The sequence below is a fragment of the Drosophila biarmipes genome, chromosome 3R, assembly GCF_025231255.1.
Source record: "Drosophila biarmipes strain raj3 chromosome 3R, RU_DBia_V1.1, whole genome shotgun sequence".
In the NCBI taxonomy this organism is placed as follows: domain Eukaryota; kingdom Metazoa; phylum Arthropoda; class Insecta; order Diptera; family Drosophilidae; genus Drosophila; species Drosophila biarmipes.
The window spans coordinates 26,096,388-26,120,187 of NC_066616.1; positions in this window are offsets into that span (position 1 = coordinate 26,096,388).

The window sequence follows — 23,800 nt, forward strand, 5'->3', positions numbered from 1 at the left end:
AGTCAGTAAAAACACTTATTAACAAGGGAACAAGTTGTGAGCATTATCAACTGTTCATTTGAATTTTTGAAAAAAGGCGCCACTTCATCTGTTTGAATAAAACGAGTGTTGCCAGACAAAGAAAAAAACATAGTGGTGAAAATAGGAAATAAGTGGCGCCGCATGCGGGAGAAATGCGAAACATCAAGGTTCGAGTCTCTGCTACGGCTAGTTCCGCTTTTTCCCGCCACCATCGAATTCGCCCAGCCACCTTTAAATTCGCCTGGTCTACAGACACATTTGCAAGGCGAATTCGCTATCTACATGGCGAAGTCAAGACAACAACCGTCCGCCAAAATGTTGTTTATAGCCAACACCACAACCGGAAGTCCCTGTGCTTAGCCGTTTCAGCAAGCCTTCAAAAGGATATTTTATTTTTAAAACCAGCGCAGCTTAAATAAACTTTCATTCTTCCACGGTCTTCAGCTCCCTTTGCGGAAATGTCAAAGTGACATGACAACGGAAAAGCTGTGTGCACGAGGAGAGCGCAAAACAAACAGATGAAGCCCAAGCCACCCCCAAAAAGCCGCCCTTTCCGTATCACACGGACCCCCAAAAACACACATGATAACCGAGAACAACCCCCGAAAAGTACGGAAAAAATGTAGGAAAAATACCTGAATGAGATTATGATGGGCCTTGAAGGAAATGCAAGTGGCGAGGAAAATTGGGTGTTACTTGTGAGCAGGGCGGGGGATTCGTTTTATGGATATGCACCACCCACAATCAGCCCTTAACAACAAATGTGTGTGGGCACTCTCGCAAGGATATCCGTGGGCGCTCTCTCTCGACTCGGCTCTTGGCTCTCGGCTCTCTTTTGGATGCTTTTTGGATGCTCTGCGCACGGCAATCTCGACGAGATGGGGCGAAAATCTCTAATAAGGATGCCCGATGATGAAAAATTCATGGCCTGGCATCGCACGCATCCTGCGCTGGCTCCTGAGTAAACGAAAACACTCCGACTCAGCCACACGCAGCGAACACAGGCCAGAGATTATAACATATATATATCAAGTGAAAGACCCCTCAGAAAGGACATTGTGCAATTAATAAAACGCTGCATTCCGCACGGCGAAGCCAGAATAGTTCCGATAGGCCAAATCGAGAAATACTGCGAACGCGAGTGCCACCAAAAAATCCATTGTTTCGAAAAGGGCCTGCCAGTGATTGTATAATTTCCATTGCTTTGCTATTTTTGCGGGTGTGGGCGCCCAACGGCAGCGGCCGAGGAGATATACGCAGATATATCTTCCTGGATAAACGGATTAACCAATCTCCGCCAGCAATAATCAGCGAAAATTCCACAAATTCCTCGACATGAAAACTTAATTGACTTAAATAAATAATTACGAGCAGTTCGATTTGTTGTTGTTTGTGCGCCTACGGTTTTTTTCTCGGTGAAAGCGAATGCGGGCCCAAAGAGGAATCGGAAAAAGTTACTAAAATACAACGGCCAGCTGAAAAAAAGGAATACATAGAGAACTTGCCGCTGCCGTTGCCGCCTGTAAAAGCAAAGAGAAAAGGGGGTGGAGAAGGAGCGCGGAGGCGGAGAACGAGGGGAAGAAAGTGCGGAGAAGGTCGCGGAGTTGGAGAAAGGGGGCTCAAGGCGTAAGAGAAAGCAGGCATTACTGCGAGAGAGAGAGCGCCGCCGGAAGAGAAAGCCGGAGAGAAAGTCAAAGAGACACCTATGCTATATTGTAGCGCAAAGTGGACGGAAAACTTATAAACAAAACTTAGGTTCCACAAAGAAAGCTGAAAAATAATAAATGTTTATGCGCAATTAACTAAAATAAATAAATTTAGGAAATGTAATTTAAATAAAAAAGAAGGACTCATATCAACACATATCATATAATAAGGCTTTCGAGAAAATTACAAATAAATAAATATAAGCTGAGAAAAACAGCCAATTAATTCCATTAATTACCAAAAATAAAGATATTATATTAGTAAAACAAACCATACATATCATGTAAAGGCGCTTTAAAGGCATCACAAAAAGGATATACAAATAAAACGAAAAAGGATTAAGAAAGAAATGTAAACCATAAGATATTTTACCAAAGAAAACGTAAACATATCATGTAATACGCCTAAAAAGCTTGCTGAACCCTTAATCAAGCAATTTTATCTTATCCAAAAAATAAAACAAAACCAAATGAACTAGTCTAAAGAAATCGTGCAAATTATCGCATACATATCAAAGCTCTTGCAAAGAGTAAATGCGTAGAATAAATCTAAAATATAAAATTTACAAAATTATATGCTCTCGTAAAAGCAATTTTTGTTAGAAATTTTACATTAGTTGTCAACTAACTACTAGGAAAGGATATATACACCAATATCGCCACATATCTTTGAGGAAGCCTCAACAAAGTAAATAGCAAAAGTGAAAAATCATCGCGTCTAGAAAAATTATCAATTAAATAGACTGCATGTTTAGGACAGCTGCGAAGAAAAGTTACTTACTTTATCAAGCGGACCAATTTCATATGACGAGAAGACTTAATTTGATTCCAGAAAACGAAGTAGAAAACAAAACAACAATAGGTAAGTGTTAATAACACTTGTTATAAAAATAAAGTCTCACCAAAAGATAGTTTGGGTACTCATAATTGAACTATTAGATATTTAGGAAGAAGAACTTTTTACGATTCAATTACTGAAACGTTGCTTCAGTTTTCCCATAGCTAACCCCTTTAAAAAATATTTCAAATTGCAAGGATATTCTAAAATAGTTAGACTTAAATTTAATACTTGTTCTAAGACACAGACATTTTTGGTTAGTCCACCATGGATCTTTTGATTGAAAATTCCATTTCCGAGAAGAAGTTTTGGAGTGCTCCAGAAGTATTCCTCAACCCACTGCCCCATCCTAAAAGCAATCATAAACTTTTCGGTTAAAGCCTGGGCGCATAGGTAATCCATAAAACAGCCTAAAATAAAACCGATGGCGGCCCCAACATTTTATGCTCCAATGGCTCTGGAGGGGATTCGCGTTCCGCCCGACTCTGGAATTGCGCTAAACCGTAATGAGCCTGTCGAAGTGAAATTTGTAGCTGCAGCCCCTAAGAGCATGCCACAAACATACGCAAGCACACACACTCGTGCCACAAACAAAATCAATAGGCGGCCATGTGTGCGAGTGTGCGGGTAAACAGCTAGAAAAATCAACCAACTCTCACGCAGGATGGGTGGAGGGGGAAAATTCGTCGTCGTCGCCACGCGCGCTATTAAAATTTTCATTTTTATGATTATCGCCTGCGAAAATCCGCAACAATTGTGCCGGTTCACACGGTGCCAAAGGGAGGAAGGACCCAGGATACACAGAGCAGGACACCTACGATGACGACGGGCGAGAAAGGAGTGCGTATGCGTGCTTGCGCCACTGAGCAAATGTTTAACTTTGGCCATAAAATTAAATTTAATTTTCAATTACCGCGGCCGGCAATCGTTTGTTTTTGGCCTTGCAAGAATTGCGCCCCACGGCGGTATAACGAAGCGATTAAAAAATTCTCCAGCTGGCCCGCAGTTGGCTCACCTTTTGGCCATTAGAGCGTTGGCCACTTTAAGGCCGCTCTCGCAGCAGCTGCCTCACTTTGGGGCATCAAAAATTCATCTCCAGCATCCAGAGCGCTCTCTCCATCAGCCAGCGGCCAGCAGCATCTGCTGGCTTTTCGCCTTTTTCCGCGCCATTTTCCCCGCACTTTCGGTCTTGGCCATTTCTGTTGGCCAGTGGCTGGCGCTGCCATCCCCTAATGAGTGCAAAAATGAGCTTCGGGAAATGCTGGACGGCAGCGGCAACAAAGAAGAGCCAGGAAAATGAAAGGAAACTCTCCAAGCAGCCTTGGATATCATAATTACACTAAGCTACTACTCAGTCAACTATGTAATAAATAGGTTCCTTAAAGTTGGCTTTTATGAAAGGAGGTGTAAATAAAAGGAGTAAGCCGTTGATGGCACAGTTGGTGTGGTTTAAGGATCAAGAATGACAAGATAAACGCGGCAGTATTGAAACCACTTAAAAGGTCAAAAAAAGTATGCAACAAAATATTTCGAGTGCGAAAATATATTTTATTGCATACTTTTAGACACCCTTGACAATACCTAAAGTCCATGATTTATAGCTGATTTTCTTGGTTCATAGATTTTTCCGCAAAAGTTCTATTACTTCAATAGCTAACTTTTTATGCTCTTGCCAACAAAAATACCCGATTTAAAGTAATCTTGCTGTTTTCCTTTTGGCCAAAGTTAAAGTAGCCAGTGCAAGGCTTTTTTAGCCAACGTAGCGCCAGCGGAACTTTCCACCAAAGTGGGTGAAGGTAATTTTCCACGTAGTCGTGTCGACATTTCATGCAAATTGTTTTTCTTTTTGTGCAGATTCTCTCGTTTTGTTGCGTGAGCGTTTTTTTTATGTTTTTTTGTGCTTTACTTAGTTAAAGTTTTTGCAGAATAGAGTGGCGGGGTAGTAAAATCGAGAATATGGAGATTCTAAGCGGTATTCACGAAGTCGTCGACATTCTGTTGAACTCAAAACTTGAGTGCATGGTTTATGGCATTTCTGAGGGCTCACGCAAGTCGATTGGCGAGCAGGTGATGTCATCAGCTGGGCTGCAGAAAGGGAGTTGAGGGAGGTTGGGAGTTTGGGAGCTTGGCAGTTTGGTGCCTGTACCTACAGGTGGACAATCCAGCTTAATCGCTGGCTCCATAAATTAATCAAAATTCATGTAGCGTACTCACTTGAACACAACAAATGCAATTAGGCTGAGCCGTTTCTCGTGTGTGTGTGTGTCTCGGCCCAGAGCAATCATTTAAATAGCTTACGTTTTCAGCCACCTCCTAGCACCGCACGAATGTCATACAAATATATCATATGCGAATGGGGAGAAAAATAAAAACAAAAAAAACTTGCCTGGCATACGAAATTTCTGCCGCTTTGGTAATAAGCGGAAAAGCCGAGCCACCTTTGACCCCCCGAACACCCACCATTTTCTCCACGCTTCATTACATTAGATGACACGCCCCCTCGACCACCGCCACCCCCCTGGCTTTGTGTCCTTCAGCCTTATGTAGACGTGTGACAATGACGTAGTAGAACATTTCATTTTTTCGGCGGCAGGAAAGACTTCAGATGACTAATAGCCAACGGCGCCACGCACTTTTTTCCCAAACCTCATTTGCCCGTTTTCCGAGCTGTGCTCATTTTTAATTCATGAAATGTTTGCCACTAACAAAAAATTACACTTAATGTTAACCTGGCCAAGAAGACGGGCTTCGGAAAGTCCGAGTGAATTTCCCGAGCCGCTGCAGGCCAGGAAAATGCGCCCGAGGGGAGGGGCTGGGCAGAGGGCAGAGACAAGGATAATTGTCACTTACGGCTGCTCCTGTCTATATGTATTTGTATCATATCTTATGTACTTAAGCACGAGCCCAAGCACGCATTAAATATTTATGAAATTACAGCCCGGGAAAGCTATAAGTATATGTATATAAACAAAAAGTTGTCTTTGTATAAGTATGTACATGGGAAAATTGATTGACTGACTGACTGCTTGACGTCTGATTGGCAGCTTACTGGCCGGGGGGTGTGGCTGTTTTGGGTCCCAAACTTCTGCTGACTTTCCCAGGCCCTCCCTATATGGGAAAATTCCCAGTTAATTGTCCCATTTAACTTAATTTTTAATGTGTCAGTGGGAAAGTTTAGAGCCCATCACATATGAACAGATGTCTTAGCAAGCCCGCCAGCGTTGACCACTCGTAATTACACTGGCAGCTGTCAGGTTTCCGCCAGCAGTTTTAAATTGAACTAATTCCCTAGACATGCAAATGATGATGGCTCAAACCCTTAAATCCTTATACCATTTAAAAGGCTTCCCTTGAATAGTTGCTCACATTTTTACGCAAAGGGAAATTCAAATTCCAGCAGCACGGGGAAAACTCAAAGGACAGCCAGGAAAGGACAAGAAAATCCAAACTCGAAACTGATTTCCAGCTCAAGTGCATGCCAATTGCTCCCCAGCTGCAGTTCTACTCCGACTTTCGGCAGTCCCTGCCTTTCTGTCTCTGTTTGCATTCAATTTGATATTGACTGATTTGTAATTTAAGATAAGCAAGGGGAGGAGCAGCGAGGGAAGTCGCAATGGGAATCTGCAGGAGCAAGGCAAATGTTTTGTCAATATTTGTCTGAGAAACTGAAGTGGAATCAGCGTGCCCAGGTGAACGTTTAGTGAGGGCTTTAAACATTCAAGCAGTCAAGAGAATTCGCCAAAAACTAACAGGAATTTTTCAGGACTTTGTTTCGACTGTCTTTGGCATTTAAAGACAGTTTTCCTTTTGCTAATCAAGAGTCCTTGGAGAAATATTCAAAATGTGTAGATCTCTGAGCAAAAGCCTCATTGTAAAATATTTTTTAAGTTACATTGAAAATGTTGATCTTCAAATATACAAGTTTATCAAGTTTAATTTGGTACCATTTCTTTGGAGAGGTCAGTAGCAAGTCAACTTTTGATTTCAAGAACCCATTTATTTAGTGTGTGCTGACCCAAAACAAGTGCATTTAATGCCGCCGAGAGCGATTCATGAGCGAGAAGTTAATTGGAAGACTCAAAGATGCGGACTTTAAGGCAACTTTTCCTCATTTTGCGTCTTAGCCGCAAACCGCTCTTCATTGCTGCCGGGCCCCGAAAATCTGTGTCAAGTTGACATTTTGACTAATTTAAAATGAAAGCCTCGGGCGGCCACGGCAGCAGCAGGAAAATCAGATGAAGGGGAGCTGCAAGGAAGAGCGAGGGGAGGGGGGAAGCACACACACTCGCCCACGTGAGCGCACACAGGCACACACTTGGCCATACATAATGAAATCTTTTTGGCAAGGCAAACGCACAGAAGTATGCTACAGTTCTTGCAGACACACTCAGACGCACACTAATGAACACCCACCCACACACAGACACACTCACTCACACTAGCTGGCAATTCCTGTGGCTTATGCGCATATTGTGCAATTTTATGTAGCATACTTTGAGGAGCATGTTAAAAAGCTGCCTTAGCACGAGAGCCAGATGAAAGTTTGCTCTTCACCCCGTTTCCGCAAAAAACACCACCCCAACCCCCCGAACAACCCACTCATCCACACTCTTTTGGCATTTGTTTAACTGCGCCACATTTTACGGCATTAACCCAAATTAGCTCTTAACATAAAACTCATTTTGCAGGGGTTTTGGACCCCATTTCTCCGCTTCCCACATCCTCAAAGCCCAGCCCACCCCTTTTGGGCTAATTTAAAATATGAAAACAATATTTGCTGTGTTTTTGCTGTTCGCAAGAGTTGGCAAAACATTAATCAAATGATATTTTGATTATCATGCAAGTGAATTAATTATGCTGGCCATCTTTTTCCCAAAAATCCAGCAACCTACCCGGCTCGTTTTCGGCAAACCTCCCCGTAGATTTTTATTGATGACTGTCTTTTCGGGTTCAACGACTGAATAACTTAAAGTCGAGCCACAAACTCAATTTCCCCATGTTTTTGTATGTACTCACCGCGCCCAATTACGCCTAGCCGCCATTATCTTTTCCTTTTTTCCTGTCATTTAACGATTATTGAGTTGTATTTCATCATCGTTCATGGCGCTGACCGAAAAGGAAATGCGAACTAGGGAAGAAATTCGTTTCCAAATCGATAGATAGATAAATATAGGTAAGGAAAATAAAAAAAGTGTACTTCAACAGGTAAAATATGCAACTACTTCTTGCTTTTTATTTAATTTTCCATTAAAACTTTCGAATTGGTCCTGTTTGGATCTACTCTGTTGAGGTAACCAAAAAGCGAGACATAGCCCCGTGGCATTTGACGCTTGAGGACATTTTCCAGGGTACACACACGGACCTTTACCTGATGAAATATTATTTCAATTTCATTTACGGTGTGTTGTCTGTGTTTGTTATTTTTTATGTAAATTATCGACCGCATTTTATGCGACGCGCGTCTGCAGGACGAAGGACTTACAACTCGGCACGAGGCCGGTACTGGCATGTTATACTTTCTGTCTCTCCACTGCTATGTGCTGGACTGCTCTGGCAGCACTGAGAAAACTTAATTATGATTTTAGAAGTGTGATTTTGATGTATAGGATTTTTGAAGAAAAAAATTCATCAAATTGTTGATTTAATTTAAAATATTTAATTTGAAATAGTTACTCTCGCAACATAATTTACTTACCATTTTTTTGGAAGTGTTTATAGTAAATAGTAACAAATGCGAATTATCCTGGTTTCCTTGCCCACTTTCTCCCGGTGTAGTTCTGTCACGCAGCACCGCTGCCTTTGGGGCGGTAAGTGGTTAATGCCACTTGCCCACTGGCCATTTGTGGGCTGGCCTCGGGCCTGGTTACATTTACACGAGCAGGATATGCAGAGTCCACTAGCGCACGCACACACGAGCAGTTCATATCCCACAAAGGCACACACACAGACTCACACACACAGGGATACCGGCATATCCTCATGCGTGCCATTACCTAGCAGGAAGTGCCGCTCTGTCCCGCTCTCGCCAACGCTCACTTTGCGGTCACGTATTCATTATCATTATCTTAATGAAGCGTTATGTAAGGTGCATTATAATTATGGATTTTTTCGGTCGGATTGCCGGCTAATGACGGACACTTTGGGTCCTTGCCCTTGCCGCTCCTTCGGCGGCTTCCTGCTGCGGCAAGAAAGTCAATAAAGTGGCAGTCATTAAAAGAGCTTTACATCGCCGAGGAGGTGACTTGGTGGCCCACAATTGTTCTTCAATTTTTATTTGAGCAGCCGCTTTTTATTGCTGGAAAATCTCTGTGGCAGCAGTCAAAGGCTTTTCATTTGGCCCATTAAAACGTCAGTCATATAAAAAAGATTCCCTCGCTCGGCGGCAGTAAACATATGTATATACATATATTTATTGAATGGTACACCACTCGAAAAGAAGAGTCCTCTAGATGTGCATATATGCCGTGTGTACATGGCATGTGAACATATTTTGTCCGGCGCATTTGGTGAACAATTAATATTAAAGTTTCATACGCATCGAGGGGGTTGGGAAAATGTTTGACATGGCCGACAGAACAGCAACGACAACAACTCATCCAGCGAAGGACGGATATAGTCCCATATCCTTGCTCTCCATGGTTTTGTGTGGAGTGCATTTCAAGTATTTTGGTATTCCATTTAAATTTTTAATAATTTTCAAAAATTGATGAGTGGCAGACAGGGCAAGCCGAACAATGGTCGCCCAGCCCCCCATTCATCCTGTCCCCTTTTGTGTCCTCTGGAAAGCTTTTGATTTGATTTATTGTGATGAGTCGAGTCCTGAGAGAAAGTTTTGAATGGCATAAAATAAATTCGGTTAGCTTTGCTCAATTTTGTCCGGCCAAAGGCTCTCGCAGGGGATAGTTGTCCTTGCTTGGCTCAGAATTGTATCTGCCGTTGAGTTTTCTAAATAATTAAAATTATTTGTGGCATCCTTGTGGCCGCAACGGACGCACAGGAGTCTCCCCCCAATCCCCCACACGGTTTGTCAAATTCCAAAATTTTATTTATGCAGGCAGTTGGCTTTTATTATAGGCGAAAAACTGTCAGTGGCAGCAAAAGCAGTTCCTGGCAAATGACAAGCGGCGCAGTTGTCAATCAAAGACCCCAACTCCTGTCTCTTTCTCCGCCGTTGTCAAGCAATTTTCCTTTCATGGCCAAAACTCCGCCCCGAAACAAAAGTTTCGCAGAGAGCCTTTAAGTGTCAGTAAATGGCACAAACGGGTTAAGGGGTCGCGGCGCGGGATTTATGGAAATTCAATCGCCAGTTGCCGGTTTCCCGGCAACCAGGCAAGGCCTCCCCCATTTCGCTGCTCTTCCTGCTGTGTTGTTGTCTAATGAAAATTCAATTCCATTGGAAATTGCTTAAAGAGAAATTGATTTTCACTTTGAAGTTGGCCCACCGCTGGAGATGTCTGCCGCTGACATCGCGAAAGGCCTACAGAAGAGGGTAGAGAAAAGTGCTCGGCGAAATGTTATCACAGGATAACGTGTTCAGAGCTGTTAAAAAAAAACTTTTTTAAAAATATATTTTTGTATCATATTGTATCATATTATCATATTCATGAATTTCTATGTTTAATGATATGGGCAAGAATACAAAATTTATAGATAGTGTAATAGAACTTAAAGCCCCTCTTTAGGTTTAAGTAAAAACGTTTGTGTTCTGGTGCCATCCTGGCTGAAATGTCCTTGCTGCCACCGTGTGCGTGCCCATTATCCATTATAATTTATGCAATTAGCCCGATTAACAGGTTTCTCTTGTTATTTATGCCAACCGATGGCCAGCCACGGGAGAAAAGAGGGGGACTCCAAATGATTGGGGTTATACGAGATGGAGCAGGCTGTGGAGGGCGGCGAACAGCAAGGCCGGAAGGGAAAGCGACATAGACAGGGACAAAGCGATGTATGCCAAGTAAATTTGCATAGTCTGACCTGAACCAACTGAACCACTGAAACAATGAAGCCATCCCACCCACCACTTTACCGAAACTAAGCCAACCACCCAGCCCAACCACCGCCCCACAATTAGATCGATATGCGTAGGTCCTGTCACTGTGATTGCTCTTCTAATTACCGCAATTGCGGGCACTTGAAGCGTCTGCTTTAATTGAAATCTTCAGGCCCGGAGAAGTGGGATATTTTTATACAAATTAAGTAAGCCTCCATTTCCCAGAGGAGTCGGTGTAATGTGGGTGGTGGCTGCCCTGGCAACGGCCTAACGATTTCTTGTTGGCACTACCCAAACAACCAGAAAAAGCGTTTATTACACGGAGAAAAAAAATATTTTAGAAATGTTTTTAAAAAAAACTTATAATAATTAAATATTTTTTTAACATTTTTAAAGCTTAAACTTTGTTCCGTACACTTAACCCTATTTATGTTTTCTCTTCTCGCCATTTTTTTCTGAAATTAAGAACATTAAGATCAAAATATATTTACATGTTTTAGAAACGAATGCTCTCAATTCAAGAACTTTTTACATGAATATGTCTCTCTGTGCAGTACTGTACTCTCTCGCATTCTCTCTTTCTCTCTCTCTCTCTGCTAAGAACGAGGGCTAGCCACGAAGTCCTTTCAGCAGGAGGTGTATACACCTTGCTGGGGCTGTGGATGTGCTAGCCCTGCGGCTTAGCCAGCTTAGCCTATCGAGCCAAGGACCTCTGGCACGCAAAAGGAATGCGAAAGCTCCAACGTATTGCTAGGATACTAGCGCGAACTGGGGGAGGCCAAAACAAAACACGCATTGTCCTGGCACGCCAGTTGGCAGTTGGACTCAGTGGCAAATGGCAGCAGTCGCAACAGCAGCTAACCAGTACGAATACCGAGAAACTTACCCCTGTACCGAGCAAATAAGTACCAAAATACCGATAATGAACTGAGAGAGCAGGGGGTGGCGAGCACTCGAATATGGTGACATAAGATCGCAGTGGGACGATGTCGCTGGGTCAAAAGATCTACAAAATCAAAAGTTACACCCAAAGGTTTTGCCTGATATTTGCGATCAAATTGCGCAAGGACTCGCCGCGAGGACACGCGAGGTGAGAAAGAAGAAAAAAGCAAGAAAACCCACGAAGAAAGTAAAGTAAAAGCTTTGAACTGCAAACAGAAGGACCAAACAATGAGCTTTATGGCTGAACAATTATAAAGGTTAAAGGTTACTGCGAGCACAGTATATAATTAATGATAACCAGCGATAGTGAACTCAATTACAAACAAGTGACGCTTCATATGCAGTATTAAATTATTCCCCCAAGCCAAAGTGGACAGAGAAAATAAATAAATATTATTTGCATTTCATGCTCAGTGTCCTGTCTGCGAGTGTGTGAGTGAGCCAGTGTGTGCGTGAGGGCAAGTTTGTGTCCTTACCACAAGTGTGTGCGAGTGTGTGAGCCTGGCTTATTGACGACGCGTAGCCAAGGCAACGCATGTTGGCCCCAACAAACAGAGGCGGCGAAATGGGGGCCAGGCATATAATTATAGACCAACCGTCCCCACCTACAAGCCCTATATGTACACAGGCAAAAAAGTTCTTCTTAAATTACATAGATATGTATTAATTCGAAATGAATAAAAGACATATTTTTGATGATTCATAAAATTTATATATGATATATTTATTTAATTTATGTAATACAAACCATGAAATAAGTTTCCAAATTTATTGTTTTAAAGAGATGGATCTGACAATGAATTTTAAATATTTTTAAATGGATGTAGTATTGTTATTATGTTTTAATTGAAAATTAATCGTTTTTACTTTTTAAAGTGTTTGTAAAATTTAAAAAATATTATGTACCATATATCAAGATTTCTATTGTTATTAAGTATATTTAAAATATTGTTTTTTTCCGTGTACCAAAGTAGTTATGTCCATGTGCCATATACTGCTCTATGGCGTGCCTGGCAGGCACTGGCAACACTTTACTCGATTTGTTTAATCGATTTTTCTGCCAGTACCTCTGGCTAAGGAAAGCGGAGGTTGTGGAGGCGGTGGCACGGGGCTCTTCGGCTGGTGCCTGCCATGGGGAATGGCTCAAAATTGCCTTTATTATAGATAAATATGAACGATTTAGTGCCGCACGCAACTTAAAATGACCAGCGGGCGCTGGAGAAAAGCTGGGAAAAGTGGGAAAATGGGGGCGTTAAAGGGGCGAACGCAGGCAAGACGCAGCCAGCCAAGCGTCATAAAATATACGCCACTGGCTGCCAGATTTATAGGCGCCATCCTGCTCTTTTTTTAGTCGGCTATTAATAATAAAAACCAAATAAAATAAGAGAACAGGCTAAGTAGAAGCAGCAACAAATTACCATAATTGCCTTGCATCATTTTCATTCAGCCAGCACTCAATGTGCCGAAAACGACTCAACGGTACTTACCAAAACTTGCACATTATTCCCAACTTGAAGAACTTTTCTAGTAAGGTAATACGATCCATAGGTATACGAAGATGGGATACTCTGATGGTATCTTTTAGAATCATCTAAAACGTTGTCTTTATTGAAATAAATAAAAAAGATAGTCTTTACGCTTAAAAAAGTGTCTCTAAAATATAAAATCATTTAAAAACCATTTAAATATTGCATATTATAAGTAAAGAATAATTTTCAAAAATAAACCGTTGAATAAAAGAAATATTGCGTGTAAAAACCCTTGACCATCTGATAATTATCTCTAAGAAATTCAGTAAAAATAAGAGTCTTTCTGTTAAAATGTCTCTAAGATTTAATAATACTAATATAATATATAGTAATACAAAATAAAAATAAATTTCCCAAATTGACCTTTCAATAAGCTATATCTTGAGTATAAAAGCCATCATCCATCCGATTATTATCCTTTGGAAAGGCCGTACTCGAAACACTGGCATTATTAACATCAATTACTTCCTTATACCTCCTTGAATCGACTGAAGTCCTCCTGGATTTCATGCAAACTGCTTTGTATGCCGCCTCCCCCGTGCACCTTTCTGCCACTTTATTTTTACCCCATTCATTTAGCTGGTCATTTTGCAGTTCAGCACGAAGGCAGCTTGAAAGCTTCGACTACTTTTCCTCTCCGTCCATTGTTGTTGTTCTTGTTTTTGGCTGCCAGGAACGGGGGCGAACAGCAGGCCGAGGGGGGGCGATAAAAGTGCAAAAATATTTTTCCTTCTTCATGGTCTGTCAATTAACACGCCTTTTGCATTTATTCAATATAAATCGAGTGCCTGTCCGAGGGCAAAAGGGGAGGGAAGTGGGCACAAAAGGGGGTTTAAAAGGGGCTTGAAGGGGGGCTTAAAGGGGAGGAGGGGGTGGTAGGGAAGTAAAAAGCAACGCTCCACCTGTAAATAAAATTAGTTTTCAAGAATGACGAAGCTCTCGAAGCACACTCAAATAAACCAGAGCTGGACTGAAACTGGACGCCGGCAGGAAACTGAAACTGAGGAAAACTGCGGAACCGAGACTAAGGCAGTGGGAAATTCAGGCAGTGAGACTGGGGAATCGGAAAATTCAGAGGAAAGTGCACACAGACTGAGCACTCCAGTTTGCCGTGCAGTTCATTACACATTGGCGCAATCCTTAAAAATACTCGCCCCGAACACATGGAAGGCATTTTCATAAAAGTAAACGAAATGCAAAAGGAGGCGAAAGGTGTTCCCCCTCCCTCCTCCGCCTTCCCCGGTTTTTCCACCATTTTCCACCGCACTTAACCCCTTCTGCCTGTGAAAAGCCGAGATCTTTGTATTTAAACCGGGGCTTACACACAGTGCCGACGAGAAGTCTGCTCCCAGGCGAAATTGCACGTAACCGTCTACGTCTGTGGAATTGTTATAGAGTTGCATATAAAAATCGACTCTGCAGCAGGGACAAGTCTCCGCACTTTGCGATTCTCCGCCCCTTTCGCTCCTGCTGTCTGTCTGCGAAAAAGGAGGAAAGCTAGCTTAAACAAGCTGCCGGCTATTAGCAGTGTGAATACACAGTGAGAAGTGTCGAGTGGGTAGTTCCAAGTCCCCAAGCTGTCCAAGTAAGCTGAGAAAAAATTCTACTGCTTAGGAGAAAGGTCTATATTTCATTTTTGATTTTCTTGATATTTTATAAATGTTATTATAATGATAAAATATACTTTATTCTATCCCGTTTTTGCCAGTGTATTCACCATAGGGTGTAGGCTAGATGCAGAACTAGGCACATCACACAATTTCCTTTCAGCAGCAGCAAAGGGAAAACGAAATGTGAAATACGAAATAGGAAAATATAATGCACGTGCAACGTGCCACAGCGCTCCGTGCGCTATACGTATGTTCCACATATTCAGTGCTAGAGACTACTACTCTAGATTTCGTGACTCGTTGCTGAAGACTTCAATTTGTAGCACACTCTGTGCCATATCTCGCTGTGCGAGAGTGAGTGTGCCACGTGCAATCAGCGAGCAGGCACAAGGAGCTCGCCTCCCAAAAAGGACGAGGAGTTCTAAGGCAATCCAGGAGCTGCAAATTGGGTCAAAGTTCAAATGGGATACAGCGGCAAAGCGAAGGAGCGGCAGCAGGAAGAACCTGCCTTTCTTTCTGGATGAATGAGCCAACCAGCCGGCTCAACTAAACCATTCCCAATCCATACCAAGCCCAGAACCGAGTACCGAGAGCTCAGCCAAGCACATCCTAACTTCCTCGGGACTGGGCCAAGAGCCCGGGCCGCCTTTTTATTGCCAAACGAAACTTAAACATTTCCATTTTAATTGACAGCCTGTCGATTGCTGGCTTTGAACTGAGCACCGAAAAAAAGTGAAGAAAAACCGTTGAGTTTTCCTCTCCAGCTCGCCGAGTTTGTTTTGACTCTCCAGACTCACAGACATCCACTTGGACGTCAAATTATGGCCCAATGAAAATCCTCCAAGAACTGTTTAAGGCCTTTAAATTGAAGAAGAGTGGGCGGAAGAAAAAAATTCAATTCCGATTAGAAGTTGCTGGAGAAAATTCTAAGAGCAAGATAGTGATGTAGAGATAGAAGTTAAGAAAAGTATTCCCACTTTTAAAGTTGAAGTTTTATATCATAATCCTTCAATTGGCTGATTAAGGATTAAAAGGAGCCACTTTATATCATCGAATGCAAAGTTAAAGACATCGAATTTAAACTTTTGTTAAAATAAATTGTTATAAAAGGTATTCATACCTTCTAAAACAGAATTCAATAATTTTTTGTAATTAAAGTTTTACTTCATAATCCATTGATTGTCAGATAATGTCCCATATAAGGATTATAAGGACCCACTTTATATCATCGAGTGCAATGTTAAGAAGATTTCTGTGGGCCAATCTTTGAATATTATACCTTAAAAATTCGTTATGATATATCTCCATTTCAAGCTGGAAAAAGTCCATCTTAGACAAAAGCAAAGCTCCCCCCAAAAATCCAGAACCAACAATGGCCAAAGTTGCTCCGATTCGAGGCATCTGCTTTATAGCCCGCACAAAAATTCCCACACCTTATCCGACAGGCACTTTGGGATTATCTTTTAGCCGCCTGCCCAGGAACACAGCTCGCCGCACTGTAACCATAACAATCTATTGCCATTGACGGGCCTCTCGGCTCGCAGCACTTTGCCAGCAACTTTTGACTATTCTATTAGATTCACTTTGCATGCACTGGCTGTGCAGCGGGCTCTACGATGTCCTGGAAAGCCCCCTCTTCCCCTTTTCCCCGTTTCCCCACTCTACCACTCGATTTTTAGTGCCCGGGCTGTGTGGCCTTTGTTTACTTGTTGGTCGGCAGCGATGTGCGACAAAATTGGCTTAGAAAATTGAGCCTCCACTGGCCAGGGAAGCCGGGAATAACAAAAAATAAAAGTAAAATATGGTGGAAGGGCGGTGGTTTTGGGGCAGCTTTAAAATGCAACTCTGTGTTTGGCACTCTACGGCGGATTTCATTAAACATTTAAGCAACATATGCTAAATTTCCACCGAGAGCCGAGTACCAAAAAAACACCAAGCCGGGCAAATAGGAGGGGGGCGAAGTAGCCCTGGGTCCAAAATGACCAAGTGTAAAAATGACATTGTTTTCACATGGCAAAAGGACTAGGACAGGGGGACAAGGACACTCCTGTGGGGGCCCTTTGGCTGTGGTGCCTGTAATAAAATTAGTTTGGTAGCCGAGTGTATGTATTTTTTGGCTGTTAGCTGCTGGCCCTGTTGTTCCCAGGCTGGTTTGTAGCTCTGGCCGCTTTTTGCGACCAATTTCAGTCGCTGGATATCCTTTGTCAGCTGCACTTTCCTGCCGCATTCTCGGGGCATGTTGCATAAATGCAGTTGCCCGCCGCCAAAGGAAGGAATTTACGAGGAGCAAAACGAAATTTACAAGCGCCAAATGGGAGGGCAACGCAAATTGATTTCGGTGGTCGCTAATTGCAAATGTAATTTACTAAAAAGGGTTTGGACAATGGACAATGGATATCTAGTACTAGGTAAACGGGGGGCAAAAACTGCAATTAGTCCAGGGAACTGCAAAAGGCGGGCAATTAAATGGCGAGCCAAAGATGCTGCACGTTTCAGACGCTCCCTGCCAGCTCAAAAAATATACAAAATTAATCAAACCGACACACACAGGTGTGGTGGCAGCGAAATGGAGTGGATTCTCGCGTAGTGCCGTGAAAATCAAAGATAAATTGAATTGAACTCCTGGCGAGAGCATTTTGCAATTGCAATGCAATAAAACTAAAAGGCAAAGGGGAGCCCGGATTGCAGAAATCAGAGGGGGAGAGGTGTTTGGTAAAAGCAAATGGAAATGGTGATGGATGGGGAAAATGGAGCCAGAATTTGGAGTATACTTCAAAGGCGAAAGGTTGAAGAGGGGATGATTTCATGGAAGATAGTTTCAGAATTGCCGAATTTATTACAGCTCAGAAACAATATTTACAAAATTAATGAAACTTAAAATTCCAAGAAAATGTTCAATAGGATATTATTTGTATTGTCTGCATTTATATCAATGAACTATTCATAATTAACTATAACAACCTGTCTTTATCTCTTTCTTTGCAGACTCTAATTGAGCTGCTATCGAAGCTCCGAGCAATACATTTTATTTGCCAAGGTGAGTACTCCACGAATATGGCATAAAATTGATCACAAATTCAGGCACTTACTCAGCTTGGTTGCTTAGTGGCAGTGATCTCCTAAGTCATAAAATATTATTATGCATGTAAAGTCCCAGGGCAATCAATTAATTGAAGCACATTTTGAGATTCATCAAAACAATTGGATATTCATTTGCCTTGAGTGTGTTGTAATTATAGGAAGCCGTGCGGCTTTTGCTCTTTTGATGGCTTAATCTCGAATGCAAATGTGCAGGAAGTCATAAATTACGCAAATAGATAAGTGTTCCGATGCAGATTGATGGATAGATGAAAGTTGGAAAACCGCACGGCGACTGAGCTAAGCCAACTTAATTTAGAGCTTCGGCCAGTGACAGCGTTAATCATGATGATGGATTTTGCATTACAATAATGCTGACCATATCTTACCAATGCTGCTAATGAGCTCATAAATTAGTAAAGGAACATTGCAGTTTTCCAGGGCTTATAGAGAATAATTATTAAGAGAACTATTTATATTCAACTGGCCTGGAATATATTTTTTCTCACCCAGCTGGCTAAGCCATTATCCCTGACGCTCTTTGATCTCCAAGGTAAACCGCTTAACTTGATTGGACCTCAGTGGGAGCCTGGCACCCGGCCACCATTCTCTCAATCCCGCCAACCCAAAACTCAGGGCTAGCAAATACAGAATTCGAAAAACCGAATTCCTCGGCCCAAAGACACTCACACACTCTTGGCCTCCCTGCGGCGTAAGTGCCGCAAATTGTTGCACAATTGGCTGAGGGGCCAGAACATACACGTGGAAAATAGAAAATCTACCATGGACCGTGGTCAGTCTCAATTTTCACAGCTCCCCGCTGGCGACTGGCGGGCCAGTTTTTCCAGCATTTTCCGCTATTTGGCCTTCGGTCTGATGTCCGACAATCTAATCGGAACTGCAGGCATCATGAAAAGCAGCTCAATTGGAGTGCTCCTTCTTTTTTCTAATTGAAAAATGTTCGCCTCAACCTCGGCGGGATTAATGAGTCAGAAAAGTGTCGGCAAAGGTTGACAACTCCAGAAAGCATCGGAACCCAACTCACTTAGAACTGAAAAGTGTTTTGTGTTGGGCTCGCCGGGGCTGTTACTACAACTCGTTTGCTCTTTTTACCAGTGGAAATTGTGCGCCTTTTAATGAACTTTTGCCGCTGACGCTTCTTTAAAAATGACTGAATGTGTGCGCTTATACCTGTATACAGACAGCTATGTATAATTATTTGTCACACCTGAGTTGGCGGCCCAGACAACAAGAAAAACAAAAAAAAGGGAGATGGAGACAGCAAAAAAAATCGTCTCACCTGGCTGAGCATTTGAAACGCAACCAAGCAACAAAGCAACCACTCTTCTATATGCCATATATATCCACCATCTGACACATCAACTATATAGTATGGTGTATCAGAACCCGGCTAGGTCCCGGGCTTCCTGCCCGCCTTATGTACCCCATTTGTAGCTCATATAATTTGGCATAAAGTGAGGCAACACCGATTCGAAGCATTCAAGTTTCGGTTTTGGATGAGGTTTCCGTTTTCAGTTGCCTTCTTTCTTCTGTGTGACGTAAGCGGGAGAACGTTGACCGTTTAGGGGGGAGGGCCCTACACTTCTAAAAAATCGGGGCTCTTATATATTGCAACAGATTCACCTTTTATTCATATTTTTTGAAGCTAGAGGGACAAAGATTTCTAAAATAGATCATTAAATAAGTTATTTCCATTTAGTAAAGCAGACACCTTTTTTAAAAATGTTTAAGAGTAATACATTCTTGAAAAGCCGTGCAATAAAGAATATTTCGTTCATACACATTGATAAATTACTATTTCAGCTACTTTTTTTTAATTTAAATTAATATATTGTTGTTAATAAGGAGAAACAGTTTTTACAATTCTTATTTTTATTAAGAATATTTTGTTCTTGAATGAGTACAATTCTGTACCCTTTTATTTTAAGTTTTAAATATTTGGATAATATTTTTTGGAGTGTTGTCGAGTCATGAGCGGGTGGTTCATGAAGTTGGTTTGATTGACAGCCAGTACGCACCCCCTCTTTCCTCAAAGCCCCAGAGTTATGCAAAAAAGGGTTGTAGCTCACCCAGTGGCCTTAAAAGTTGGTCGATTTTTTTCAGCTGGCCGATGGTACAGCTGTTTGCTAGCTTTTTGCCAGCCTTGAAAAGTCAGCCATCAAATATGGGTTTGTGTATAGAGGTGGGTCACGTATCTTTAGCATATTTTCCGGTCTTTTGTACAACACGACCATTCTCACCTGGCCCATTAAAGTAATTTCCACCATTTAAAATCTGCCTTCCTTTATTTGGGGGCTTAACTCCTCTCGCCGCGATTGTTCTCAATCATTGAATGCTGTTTTTATCAGTTATCGTCGTTACAGCAGTCGCTGTCTTTTTTAACGCTATTGTAATTCCGTTGATTGCTTTCGCTCATTGCAGCTGATATTGTTATTGTTGTAGTTGGCGTGGCCCTACTGTTTGTTGTTGAGTAAATCACAATAAAGCTATTAAGAACGGAAACGGAAGCATTCGCCGCTGCGCACGCATTGAAGCATGGCCGTCAACATTTGTCTCTCCCATCTGCGGACCGCCCAGATACTAAAGTATAGTATAGATGTGACTATGGCTATATAGTATCTGCACCCATCCACCCACCATTATTGCGCTTTGGATAGACTACTTGCATAACTCAGCTGCCCCGAACGACAGACTTTTGTTCTATTTCGCCGGGCCAAAGTAGGGGAGCTCATAGTGCATCCTGTAGTTTTGCGCCTGAAGAGGGTACAGATGGGGAGACCATTAGATCTTGCTGCATTAGCCAATCAGTCAAAGCACATTGAATGTAGGAGATTTCCAAGTGGTGACAAGATAAGCTGTGGCATAAAGATAAAAATAATGAAGTATATATAAATAGGAAATATTTCTAAATGCTCTAAATACTTTCCCCATAACATAACTGACCTCTCCGTTAGGAATCCCCCTCCATTTAGGCAGAACCTTTGAGGGAAGTCCCCTAACTGCACCTGCAACTCCTTTTCCCCCTCGCATGCAGCTAATAATTTCTTAATCTGACATGCATTATGCATTTCTATGATTGTTTACTGCATTATGCGCCCGCCTGGCCGTGGTCATTGCCATTGTCCAGTGGGGCCAGCAGAATGCAGAATGCCGAATGGAACCCAAAAAAGTGGCAAACTCATGGCGAGTAAGTGCCGCAATGACTGGACTGACTGGTCGGAATTCTCTCGGTTTATTCCACTGTCTGGGCCCCACAGCCACAGCCACAGCCACAGCCATTGTCATTGTCTTCTGGCAATTGCAATTGCAAGTACTTGGGCTGCAGTTGGAGTTGGACTGGACGACGGACTGGTTTCCCAAACTCAGTCCGTTCACCCTGCCCAAAAAGTAACCCTCTGAAAAAATGGGGGAAAAAAACAGCAGGGAAATACATAGAGCATATGCCTTGATAGAGACCAAAACACCTGACTTTGTGCCGCGTGTTGTTTTCCTTCTGTGTTTGTGAGCAAGTACGCTTCCCTTTTCCTGAATTTATTACAACCATAACAAAGTACGAGGGCACTGGGAGAATTTAAGGTTCTAAAAATCATACATAAACATTTGTTGAAATTAACCTCAAAGAATTGGCTAAATGCCAATAAAATTAAGATTTAAAAAGCTTTAAGTTACTTTAAAATATTTGTGTAAACGCTGTCTTGTAAATATTAATAAAAAAATATTAAAAATATTCAAATAAAAATAAATATTAATAGACAAATATTTTTTATCTATAAACCTCCCGTTCTATAATAGTATTTTTCAGTTTTAAAATACTACAAAATGGGTTAGAAACCCCAAAAAAAATGTAGAATTTTAGCAACTATTTCTCTGAGTGTTCTGATAGTCGGTGGTGCACCTGTCCCATCTTTGGCTTGAGCCATCGCCAGAGGAAGAAGCAGCACAGGCCGGCTGCCGGCTGTTAGCCGTCCACTGTCGACCAGACCATCGACCATCGAATGTTGGCCGTCTGCCGTCTGCCGTCTACCTGGGACAATTGGCCAAACATTAAGAGCACCGGCACTGTGGATGTTGTTTGAACAGGCCAGCTATAGGAAGAAGGCACTTGGACTCGACTGTTTAGATTCCCGAAAGAGAGAGGCAGAAAATTCAATTTTTGAATTTGTTTTCGATGCATAAACAAGAATTCGTAATGGGAATTCGCCGCCCGCCTTCCCCTCTCTGATTAGGCCCTGCAGAGTCAATAAATATGACCAAGTTATGACTACGAATCACGTCAGGGCCCTGGAAAGAGTTACTGCCTCTACTGCCACCTGTCCTACCCACAATTTTCAATTTGTGTACGCAAATCCAAGGAAATCGTGGCCCGACATGAAACAACAGGGCTAATGCTAAATGGGGGAAAAAAAGAAAGCCCAAACTAAATCCGACCAACTATTACCAAACTAAACTGAACCGAGCCATCTTGTGAATGTAAAGTTAATGCCACTCGGTGAGTTATGAATAAATAAATATTGTAAATGGTTTATCGTGACTGCCTGTCGTTGTGTACAAGTTTCCCTCTGTTTTATCCACGACACACATGCAATGCCTTCAAGGATAAATGATATGAGGGGTTGGCCAAGGGCTGTGGGGCGGCGATTCATGACATGCAAATTGCATTTTGTCATTATTCCGGGTTGTTTGATCAATTTTTATGACAAATTATCGAAGGGAAACAAAAGAAAATGTGACAACGATGGGTTATTATTAGGAATAGTTGTTGGCAGGAGCTCCGATTTCTTTACGCAAGTTGGAGATTTTAATGGGCGTTTGTTAAATATTTATAAGTTAAATGGTTGCTCTGCAGACAGTTTGTACTCATTAGATTCCGGGAAAAGTAGCCTGAACTATTTCTAAACGAAAATGAGCTATTGCTTCCAAAGTTGCTTTAGTTATAAGCCAAATTGCGTTTATAAGGTTAACCAAGCGTAAAAAACTATTAAATAGTGATAACCTAAGATACATGAAGAAAGTTTATGGATGGTTTGAGGTAATTTAATTATATTTTTCGGCGCTAAGCTAATACCTTTAAAACTTTTTATTTAAATAAAAGGTTTAGAAACACCTCAATGAATTTAATCCCATGATTTCATTGCGAAAAAGCGGTTACTGTGTATCAGTTAGGACTTTTGGCGGCTTAGACTTTGGTCAAGCATTCAGCGAGCACTTTCGACCTGCTCAATTAATGAAGGCTGCCATGGACAGCACTCCCATGCGGTGGATATGCTCCTCCGACTCCTGCCCAAAACCCAAAAAGTGCAAGTTTCGAAGTTCCACAGCGCCAGGAAAAAAGAAACCATTGCAGGAGAAAAGAGATGAAACCGAGGCTCTCTGGGAAAAAGTGGGAGTGAGAAAAAATAGTGGTGGCATGGTGGCACGGCAGTTGGGGATGCGGGGATATGGCGAATGAAGTTTTAAGTGTTGTTCATGGCTCTGGTCGGGCAATTTGAACCGCAAGCCTGTCTAGGCGACACTCCCAGACTTGTGCCCCCAACACCCCATGCCCCGCCGAATTCTACCGCTGCAGTCTGTGGCGATCCAGTTTGCCGCACATTCGTGGCACATTCCTCGGGGCGGGAAAATGGGGGAGGTGGTGGGAGGTTAGTTAGCGAGCGAGTCAGTTTTCTTGCCTCTTACATAATCCCCCCTGCCTTTGCCGGGCCTGGTGTGCGAGTCAAGTAGATTTCTAAAAATGGCAAATGATTTGTTAACCATTTCTGTGACACACTGCAAACTCCCCGAACAGCAACCCTAACGAGACTTTTGCTTTTTGATTGGAAAAGTAGCTGACACACACACACCGTCATTCACCTGGGGGGAAGGAAAGTCGCACGTGATTTATTGTCAGTGTGCTGATTTTTCTGTGAGCATTGTTCTGCACAGTGGAAAAAATTACAGGATTAGAGAGATGTAAAGGTATACTATTTCGGTGGTATATTTTAAAGGCCTCTTAATTACTATAATTTAATGGGCGATGAATATAATAATTTCCATACCAAAGTGTATTATAATTTGTCAGCTGGGTT